Source organism: Egretta garzetta, unplaced genomic scaffold (assembly GCF_000687185.1).
Source record: "Egretta garzetta isolate BGI_Z169 unplaced genomic scaffold, ASM68718v1 scaffold163, whole genome shotgun sequence".
In the NCBI taxonomy this organism is placed as follows: Eukaryota; Metazoa; Chordata; class Aves; order Pelecaniformes; family Ardeidae; genus Egretta; species Egretta garzetta.
Window position 1 is genome coordinate 3,742,080 of NW_009259308.1, and position 11,339 is coordinate 3,753,418.

Sequence of the window (11,339 nt, forward strand, 5' to 3'; positions counted from 1 at the left end):
GCAAACCCCCCCATATTTTTTCCCCCCAATAAAAAAAAAAAAAAAAATCCATTTTTTTCCCCCCATCAGAAAGAAAACCCACCACATTTTTCCCATTAAAAAAAAATTCCAAAAGCCAAGCACCTCTGAGGGTTTGGTTACACCAGCAGGGAAATGAGCTTCAACGCCACATCAACAGCTCCAGCATCAAGCGTCCCCAGCCCCAAAGCGTCCCTCCCTCACCCATCCCAGCTGGCGAGAAATGCCGCCGCACGCCCAGGCAGAGGAAGGGGATTATTTAACAGATGGTTTGTTTAATCCCCGCAAGGAGCTCCTGCGAACTGCCTCAGCTGCCTGCACCTTCGGCGCAGGCAGCAGGGTTGCAGGGGAGGGTGCCCGGCACCTTTGGGAAACACGTTTGTAATCCCAGGGCGAGCGCAACCCGCTCAGCATTGCTCCACTGCCCCCCCAGACCAGCCCCAAAACTTCCCAAGGAACCGGGCTGGCACACATGGCAGGACACCCAGGTGATGAGCACACTCCTGCCGTATCCAAATCCCTCCCGGACTCGCCGAAATAACACTTATCTTCTGAAATTCACATAGCTGCTGCACAGCACACATCCCAGCAGCTCTGCTTCCAGCCGGGACAGACCCGGCAGCTCACCTCCCGTGGCTCTCGTGAGACTCTCCAGCAGGGCTTACAGCCCTTAAACAAACGAGAAGAGCTGAACTTCACCTGCAAACGCCCTCCCAAGCTGGGCAATGGGTAAATCAGTTCTCTTCACCAAATTCCTCCATGGAATGCCTCTACGCTGCACCAGCACTTACGGCATTAGCGCAGGTGGGAAACTCCCAGGTTATTGCTAACCGCAGCACAGCTCCGGCTTTGGTCAGCTCTGCAGGATGTCTCGGCCTTACAAAATAATTCCTGTCAAGTGGAAAACCCCAAATTCATCTTCTTGAGGGCAAAATTAACCCCACACTAATGACACCATGGACCGGCTCCCTGCACAGGCTCTTCCCGAAGGCAGGAGGCACAAGGAGAACGAGGTCTTTGCTGGAGCACACCTCCCCCAGGAGGGCAGCGTGCCGGCAAGCCCCTCCCATTTCAAGGTAAAATTGGTATTTATGGATTTCCAAGCGATTTCCAACCACACTAGCTGACACATGGACATTTCTCAGCAAAAGCGCTGGAAATCTCAGGTGGCTCCAGAAGGATACGCATTAGGAGGCTGCAAGTAAACATCAAAAGACGAAGTCAACGGCCTTTAAAAAAAAAAAAAAAACCAAACAAAAAAAGGCAGAAAATGAGTCACCAGAGCGCATTACTCATATCCGAGCAGAGTCATGCTTTAGGTACATGTGACAGGCACAGCGGGAGCGGAGGAGCCCGGCTCGTCCCCTGGCCGGCCGGGCGGGGACACGGTGGCCCTGGGGCGGGCGAGGAACGTGGGGTGTAGTGCGGACAGGGATTTGCTAAATAAATCTCCAATCCGCCAGCCTCATCCCTGCGCGGGATCTGGCCCTGGCAAATCCCCCAGCATTAGCAGCAGCAACGTGGATTGTTTACATCCCCGCGTACGTGGCTCCACAACCCTTTCGCTAAACCAGAATTAAACCTGTACTAAAAATAAGCTCATCCGTTTATCTGTTCCAGGTGGAAACACAGCAGACAAGGCCAGACCCCCCGGCAGCCCTGTTACCGATGGCTCCCATCACCACGCAGTGATGGGGGGTTCTCCCCCATCCCCTGCAAAATAGACTTTCCAACAGAGTTCAACCATTTACCTTCCCCTATAAAATCAGTTTCTTCTGCGCAGGGCGTTGGAGGTCGGTGTGCGTTTGCCGGAGGTTATAAACCCTGGGATGCACCGGGTCTCACTGTGATCGTGGGCCTTCGCGATTCGCTGTAGGACCCTTAAAGACAAACCCAAGCCCTTGCAGAGGTCACCATCTGAGCTCTGATAAAGTGACACATACACAAGATTCCTCGCTTAAAAGGCTTCTCCCTACCAGGAAAGGAGGCCGGGAGACGCAGGGCCCCACCAGGAGCGTCTTGCCCAAGTCTCTGGTGAGCTCCAGAGGGCGCAGAGGCAGATGAGCCCATCAGCCAGGTCCCGAGCACCAAACAGGCTCGCACAACCTTCTTGGAAACACTGCTGCCTGCAAAGCTGAACTGGAAAAGGCTGCGCCCTGAGATGCCACCGGGCTTGACCACCCTACATCGTGCTTTGCACAGCCAGAGCATTGCCCGTGCACCCATAGTCCGCCCCGGCGGGAGCAGGGCTGGACCAGCGTGAGCAGCTCAGGGGAACAAGCCCTGCCAGCCACCAGGCCCCATCTCATCCCTTCTGCCCATCACAGGGAGCCCATTGCCACCACTGAGCGGGAGCACCAGGGACCACAGACTGGGCTGGCCTGGCCAGGGCTGGAAGGAGGAAAGGAGCAGCACCCGCCCACATCCCCGGGCACAGGGCCCCTTTCAGGACACAGCTGATCCTTGCTCCACAATAAAGCCCGTTACCTTCTGCTCTATTAGTTTTTTGCTCTATTCATTCTGGGTTTTCCCATGCACAAAGAGCTGCTGGGCCCTTTCCATCTCAGCAAGCTGCTCTGAGGACGGGCGCGGGAGCGAGCACCCGCCTGCAGTGCCGCAGCCTGCCGGGGGTGCAGTCTCGGAGAGGCAGCGGAGCCGGATGGGGTGCCTGCTTTCCAGGCAGTGCCGGGGAAACATGCCGGGCACACGTTTAAAGAGAGACTCAATGCACTTGGCTCTCCTCTGGATCCAGAGAACAGCAAATCTTTGGCATGGAGGAGGCTCACCAGGGATGCAAGAGGAGTGGAGAATGGCACAGGCGCATGCAATGCTCCCGGGCCCCCCCCTGCCTCGCCAGCCCCTGGCCTGCCCACACTTCTCCACGTGCTGCCTCTCTCCTTCCCCCAAATGCCTGCCCCTGGGGGCACACAACTGCAGCCAGCCCCCAAGGAGCACCCTGCAAAATGCTCTGCACCCTGCCAAGCACCCCCCAAAGCACCCAGCCCAGGCTGAGAACCAGCACAGCGAGCGACTCCCCTAATCACAACCACAAGTCACAGCGGGGTTGGAAACGGGCAGTGGTTCCCCTGAAACCAAACACGGTGTCTCCTGGAACCGATTGCCTCCATCACCAGGCACAAGTGGGGCACACAGGGTGGCAGGCACCCCCATGCCAGAGCCAGCAGGCCTGCCCAGTGCCCCCAAAAACTCACATTTTGACGAGCAGGGCCCCTTCACCGAGCGGCAGCCAGGCACCCCTGCGGCACAGAGATGTTGGCGGAGCAGAGGCACAACATGGACGCTCAAGGAGCGATTTAAGACTGCCAGAGCCAACTCTGTGTTATTTAATAGCTATCATGTAAGCAGAGGTAATTAGGCTACGCCCTGGGGCGCAAAGGCACGATGGGAGCCCCACACACGCCCTGCGAGCTGCTCCTGCCAGCGCAGCTGGGATTCCTGCTCCATATCACTGCAAATCACACAGCAAAGAGGCACCGCATTCAAAAATGCCCATTTACCAGCGCCGCTGGCAGAGCAGCAACCAAAACCCACCCCCACCCAGCTGGGAAGGACACCTTCTGCATGCACCACACCAACACCCACCTTCCTCTGCTCCTTCCTCCTCTTCCTCTCAGCAACCTCCCCTACACCAGGAGCTCCTCCTGGCCCCCACCCACACCCCTGCTCATCCAGGGCTAATCAGGCTAATCACCTGCCCCAGCACCCCAGCACCACACCCCAATGGGACGAGGTGCAGCTGAGGACTGCCCAGGGACACCCCAGCCCTACAACCTCCTGCACAGGGTGGGGACAGGGGTCTGAGCCAAAACCCCTGCTCCTGGGAGCCTCTGCAGCCCTGCATGCACCCAGGTTGTCACCGTTTCTGGGCCTGAAAGGGACAAAGCCCCCAACTGTTCAGAAAAGAGATGGCAGAGGGAACACTGTTTATTGCTTTTTTACCTTCGCTAGAAAGAAGGCATTCAGGAACACCAAAAAAGTCCTTCTGCACACCACAGGCACGGGGTTTTGCAGCCAGCAGCCCCGCTTCACACCACATGCCTGGTCCTAAATATTATTAAAGCCCATTTTGGATTTGATCACTGAGAGCATCATCAGCCCTAAGTGTGCTTTCAGGATGGGAATGGGCCTCCCCATGTGCCCCCGAGCCCAGGCAGAGGTCAGCACTGTACCCTGGCTCCTGATGCCTTGTCAGGCTGGGGGCACCCCACTGCCCCGCGTTGCAGCCAGCATCCCCAGGGGGCACTGGGAGGTGGGAGCTGGGATGACCCCCCCCTCTCCAGGAAGCCCAGGCAGGACCTGGCCCCTGGGCACACACAGGAAGCCCCAAAAATACCATTTCACCAATTCTGCCCAAAGAGATTCATTTCATCTGAAATGCTGCACCCCAAGGGTGGCAAAGGAGGCGAAGCAGCACACGGGGACGAAGCAGGCATCGGCTTTCAGATGTAAAATAAACTCTAGGAACAGTGTCGGCTCTGGGCATTTCAAAGAAACTTCATGCGTTTGGACCCTGTTCCCTCGCTAGACATTAGCACAAATAAAAGCAGGCTCCCAGCTCCGGCACCATTCCCCTCTTCCCTGTAGTTTAAGCATTAGCTTAATTAGAGTATCAGTTAGCAAGGTAAAAAAAAATCAAAGAACATGGCCGGGATTACCTATGATGCAGAGCAAAACAGAATAAAGTGAGCCAAAGATGCACTGCCTAGCACCTGGTTTCTGCTCCGGCCCTGGCTGGGGGGCTTCTCCCCGCGGTGCCAGGGGGAGGGGTGAGCACAGTCTGGGTGCCCTGGGCACCCCACACACGGCCCCCGGCCCCTGCCTGCCAGCGCTGCCACGCTGCCTGCAATGAGAAGCCCCAGTGGAAGGTGAATTGGGAATTCTTGCACTGGTCCAAACCCAACAATATTTCAAACATGTTTTTCCCTCCAGGAGTGATGGTTTATTCACTTTAAATAGTTGATAAAAACCCAACCACCTTGACCATGCAGAAGCAGACTCGCGTACCCTGGGAGCAACAGGGCTCTGCTGCATCCTCACGGGATCCAAACCCTGGGGAGCAGGTCCCGCTCCCCCCTCCCCAGCACTGCAGCCAGGCACCACCCAGTCATGCTGCCGCTTTCTGAAAGTTGCCTGCCTTGGGCTGATTTCTTTTTTTTTTGGGGGGGGAGTGGAGGGGAAGATTTCAACCCAAATAGCTCAGCTGAGAATTAAATTATGGAAAAAATACGTTATTTTAACGCTGAAAATATTCTAACCACCATTCTGCTGAGAAACCCTCCTACCTCTGCTCCCCCAGCCCTAAGACCGGGGTTGCTGCAAGGATTTACCTGTATTTTGCTGCAGAGAGGGCCATTGCTCAGGCATCGGGGTGCTCCTACGGGTGATTGCCCCAGCTGCTGCATAGGTATGGCACCCCTGCTGCCCAAGAGCCCGGCGCAGGGTCTGCAGGGGCATGGGTAGCCCTGAGGCAGAGGGTGCTGTTAATGAGACCCACGGCGCCCTGGGCAGGCAGGAGGGAAAGCATTTGCCCCTGATGGTTTCCAAAGCCCTGAGCAGATGCTCTCCAACCCCTTGCAAAGGGCATGGGCCTTCCTGGTGTCTCCCTCACCCTTCGAGGGTGTTTCCAGACATCTGCTGCAGGCCGGGTGGGAGCACGCTTGGTGGAGAGGTGATGGCCAGCCTAGCTCAAGGCAAAGGGAAGTCAAGCGCTCGGCCTGATTGCTGCCGCGGCGTGTCACCTCAAGCCTCGTGACTCCCCACCTTTCATGTGGTCGCAATGTCACATTTGGTCAAGCACCTGTAAATGCCCTTCATGTGACTGCATCCTCCAGCCGCCAGCAAGGCGGCCCACATTGCCAGGGAAGAGACGTTTATCCCTCCCTTGTAAAAAAATTATTTTTCTGCAGGACCCATACGGTAAGACTCTATAAAAAAACCCCATTTGTGTCTGAAGGCGTTGCATGTTGGATGGGAGGAACAGAAAGAAGGTGGGAGACAAAAAAGTTGTGCTGTGGCTGGGCAATGGGTCAGACAGGTGGGTTTGAATCCCACCAGCTGCACTTGCACATCAGCACAGCGAATGCAAAACCATGAGCTGCTACGGAGCAAGAGGGAGCGATGCCGGAGCATGTTGGAGCGGGGAGAGGGCAGGGGTTCGTGCCGGGAAACACCTGTGCAGCCTGGCAGAAAAGGCAGAGAGATCCCCAAAGGCGAGCACCCCAAAGCGGGCCTGGAGTCACTGCCTCCAGCTGTGTGTGGTTCCAGTTGTGCAATGATCTATCCACGTGGGGTTCCAGCTGTGCTCAGTCTCCAGCTGTAAACTGCTCCAGATGTGGGGGGGGCCAGCTGTGCACCCCTCCAGCAGTACACAGTCCCAGCTGTGCACGGCCCTGGCTATGTGGGACCATAGCTGGGCATGTGCCCAGCTGTTTGGGGCCCAGCCATGAGCTGCTCCAGCTGCCTTGGTCTCCAGCTGTGCATAGCTCCAGCTGTGCTGGACCCCGACTGTGTGTGTCCCTGCCGTGCATGTCCCTGCCGTGTGCGTCCGAGCCGTGTCTCCCGCAGTGGACATCCCTGCTGTGCACATCCTGGCTGTGCAGCGTCCTGCGGTGCACGCTGTGCTGTGCAGTGGGCTGGGGCCTCGGCAGATGGAGCTGTGCAGCTGTGCAGGCAGCCCTGCACGGGCAGGATGGGAGCTGTGCAGCTGTGCAGGCAGGATGGGAGCTGTGCAGCTGTGCAGGCAGCCGGGGCTGTGCAGGCAGCGAGGTGCAGGCAGGATGGGGCTGTGCAGGCAGCGAGGTGCAGGCAGGATGGGGCTGGCAGCGGGCACCACAGGGGGCTGAGCCCTGTGCCATGGGGACCCACGCTCCCTGGGGATGGCTTCCTGGCCCTGCCGTTGTCACAGACTGAAATCTGCCTGCCGCATGGTGGTGACCCCCTCCTCAGGCCACCCAGTCAGCCCCAAAATGCTGCACCCTGAACCGCAGCATGCTGCACCCCAACATGTGGCATGCTGCACCCCAAACCACAGTGGGGTGCCCCCCAAAGTGTGGTGTGATGCCCGGCCAGAGCAGGGCCGCTCACAGGGCCCATCCCAGGCAGTTGGGCAGGAGGGTGGCAAAGGCAAAGGAAGAAATGAAACTGAACTCTTCCATGTACCCAAAACTCTCCCTTTGGCCCCATCCAAAGCTGCTTCAAACACCAGCAACTGGGGCAGGGTGGACTCACGGGAGCCGGGGACCCCATGTGGGACCCACAGCAAGACCCGATGCCAGCCATGACCCCCTCCTGCAGGGAAATGTCTTCTGCAATATACATATATATTTAATTGCAGCCATCTTCTCTCTGCAATGAGAAGCTTGCTGTGGGGGTGAGGATGTCCCCAGGCTGGTCCGGCTGTCCCTCGAGGGTCAGCCCTTCACCAGCACCCCTGCGCCCCCCCGCAAACAGTGCCAGAGTGGCCCAGCTGCCATGAGCAAAGGCAGCATTTGGCCCCTTGTGCGTAACGGCATCACCAGCACAAGCTGCACCCAGCTCACAGCATGTGAACCCGGGCGCACCCACCAGCGAGTGGCGGGGTGGGAACCCCGAGACATGAGCGGGTGTCTCAGGAGAGCCCACTCTGGGCAGGTGAGGGGGCTGCGGAGCCCACCCTGCCCCCACAAGAGGGGTGCATTCCCCGGCCCCATGAGGGCCAGAGCTTTGCTGTCCCAAAATTTCCACAGCGCTGCGGTGACAGAAGCGGTGATGGCATCTGACCAGGACAGTGGAAATACCCTCCAACAGACCAGAAACTCGTGCAGCGAGAGCAGGGGCGGGGATGCCTTCAGGGATGAGGGCCCTTGGGGATGGGGAGCCCATGGGCATGGGGAGCCCTTGGGCACAGGGAGCCCTCGGGGACGGGCTCCTTGTGTTACCCCAAAATGGAGGTTTGGGAGAGCTAAACCACCTAAATGCATCTTAAATCACATCAGCTGGGCCACAACCTGCCCTGTCCTTCCCGGCCAGCCCTGGGAGGATCCCAGCCGGCATCCCCGCTGCCAGACCAGGAGACCCATGTCCCCTTTGCACAGAGGCTACCGGTGCTGTGAGCCCTCAGGTTCCGTTCCAGCACCGCAGACTCGATAAAATCTATGCTTTGTGCGCCAGCCCCCCAGCTCCTTCCTGTTTTTGACGACGAAACTGTCAGCGCTTCAGATTTTAATTTCTTTTTTTTCATCTGTAGGACTTCTAGGTAAACTCTAAGCCAGTGGCACCTAAATCTCCTCAGCTAGCAAACCACTTCCAGCACTTTGCAAATGCTTATGGTTGGATTATAACCTGGGAAATGCTCCATCCCGCCAGTCGGTGCAGTGCTGTGGACCATGGGGCATCCCCCCATGTGAACGTGATGGACATGAAGCAAACCTTGATGGGGCCAAAACAAAAGCTTCAAGCATTCAGCTTCCAGGCATGGAGCACCTGTTGCAATAAAAGCACATTTCTAAAGGTGATTTTGCTGCTTATGCAAATGGGAGGTGATTGCTGTGGCTTCAGCCATCCCGACGGTTGGCATCTGGTGGCCCCAATGCAGGCAACCCACATCCCTGTCTCCAGCCAGGCCTGCAGTGAGGGGCACAGGACACCTCCAAATGCCCGTATGATGGCTTGGCACAAAGCTGCCGCTGAGTGTCATTATTCAGACGATAAATGCGCATTCTCGAAGTATTTCCTCAGAAGAAACCCAAGGTTTCTTCAACACTTTTCACTGGTGGAGAACCTCATGAGTGGCGTGGGCCACAGCAGGGACCAGCACTGGCTTGCAGCCGCTGGCGTGCATCGCTGTGGCCAATGGCAGGTGGGAACACCCACGTTCATCCCTAACTCCTACAGACCAGGGGGAAAAAAGGACATGGAAAATGGGCCCCACACCCAGGAGAGCCGGCACAGCGCCTGTGCGCCATGGGAAAAAGCAACAGAGCTGGTTTATTATTTTATTTCTTTGCATGATGGTTTCTATTAACAATGCTGACCTCCAGGCCAGAAGTTTCCTGGCAGCGGCAGGGGCTCTGCAGGACCCTTGTCCCTGCGCTGCTGGGAAGTGCCGGCTCCGCTCCCGGCACAGAGCGAAGAGTGGCTCATCCCCAGGAATGACACCCGCAGGCGGGTTTATGGCTGGTGGAAATCCCCCCTGAAAACCCAGCTCTATGGCCTCAGCGGGAAACTATGCCCTCGAGGACGGCTGCCACTCGGCCACTGCTGAGGTAGGGGCTGTTGGTAATGTCCATCACTAATGCTGGCAGCAAGGAGGGAACAGCGTGTGCTCCCCCTCGTCCTGCGGCCCTGAGACTGAAGGTCCTGAGCCTCTCCAGCTGGGCTGGGGTCTTGCACCAGCAACCCCACAAACACCCCAGCCCCTCCTGGGCCCAGCACCAGTGAGCGTTGCACACCCCAATTGCCCACCTGGGCTGCACAGCCCAGTTGCACTCCCTGGTTGCCCGCGGTAGTTGCACACTGCAGTTGCTCACCATGGCTGCATTCGGTAGTTGCACACTGCAGTTGCACAGCTGGTTGCATGCGGTAGTTGCATACTGCAGTAGCACACTGTGGTTGCACAGCTGGTTGCATGCCTGAGTTGCACACCGCAGTTGCACACCGTGGTTGTACAGCTGGTTGCATGCCTGAGTTGCACACTGCAGTTGCACACCGCAGTTGCACACTGCAGTTGCACACCGTGGTTGCACAGCTGGTTGCACAGCTGGTTGCATGCCTGAGTTGCACACTGCAGTTGCACACCGTGGTTGCACAACTGGTTGCATGCCTCAGTTGCACACCTGGTTGCAGGCCCCAGTTGCAGACATGGGAGCCACCCCCTCTCTGGAAAGGCACACTTTCTGCACCCCGTTTTCCTGCAGGTTTTGTTTTTCATCCTGCTTTCCCCCAATATCTGAGCAGTGGCGATTCCCAGCCCTTCTGGGTGCAGCCAGGACCTGCTGAGGGGATGCTGAAGGCAGCACGTCGGCACCCATGGGGAGACCACTGGGGAGGGGGAGCAGGCACCCATCAGCACCCTCCATCCGGGCCGCTAACGAGCGAGGAGGAAGCCCCACATCACTGCCTCCACGCAGACGTGCTTCCGATGCTGAAGGAAACCACACAAACCCCATGGGGTGCTCAGGGCCAGGGGGAGTTTTTGGATGTGAGGACAGTAAAGCAGAGCCAAGACGCATTCCTCATCCCCCGAGGAAAAGAGGAAAAGTGAGCCAGCAAGATGACCCGCACCTCAACTGGGATTTTGCACCCCAAAAATGGAAGAAAACCAGAAGGGATTCGGGTTAGTTTTGCAACGTGGCTGCCATCGGAGCGTTTTCTCTGCTGCTGCTGAGAAGGAGAAGTGAAAGGAGGCTGTTATTTCAGCGCCAGAGCAACACCACCGTGTTTGCATGTACTCATGATGAAGCCGCTGCCTGGCAGAACTAGGTCATTGGAAGGGAAAGAAATAAAGCAAGCAAAGGCTGCCGGAGGGGAGGGGAGCGCGGGCGGAGGAGAGGGGGCCACTACTTCCCCCCTAACATGTCCGCTGGCTGTGGGTTGGTGGTTCACCTGCAACTTCAGCTCTTTGCTCTCTGTCCTAGCTGGCCACTTTCTCCACCCAGAACTGCAAGTGTTTTTCCAGCCGGATAACCTGTTTCCCATCTCTGCACGTCCCCGGGAGCCGTGGGCAGAGCCGGCCGCAGCCGCCGCAGCAGAGGCGCATGTAAACGATGCATAGGGGTCAACTCACTGCAAAAGAGAAACTGGTATCAGCACCACCAGGAAGTTTTCACCAGTGGTTAAAACCCTGGCGAGGCGCTGGGAGAAGCACGCTGGTCGGCGCTGTGGCCAGGGAGCACGGGGACGCCCCCGCTCCCAGCGAGGCAGGCGCCGAGCACGCCCAGAGCTAGTGTCAGCGGCCAAGCCCAGGGTCAGCTGAGGTTGAAGCCCTCTTCCACCTGGGCAGGAGGTGCTTGCCTGAAGGTGGGTCGGTAACCCCTGCTGCCGTGAAGTGCCGGCGGTGGAAGGCAGGTGCGGGATGGGGGATCTGCGCTTTCACGTGGCTTCATTTTGGAGCCAGCGAGTCCAGGGAAAGCCTGTGGAGACCCACGCGGTGCTACAGCAGGGTCTCCTCCGGGCACTGCAGGCCTCCTCAGCATCAGCCCAAGGAGAGTCCCTGGTGGCACAGGGTCCCTGCTGGCCCCTTGCCCTGCCACTGCCTGCCGGCAGGATGTTTTTTTACTGGAAAGTCGGTTGGTTTGGGGCAGGCCAGGACAAGAAAGGAACCC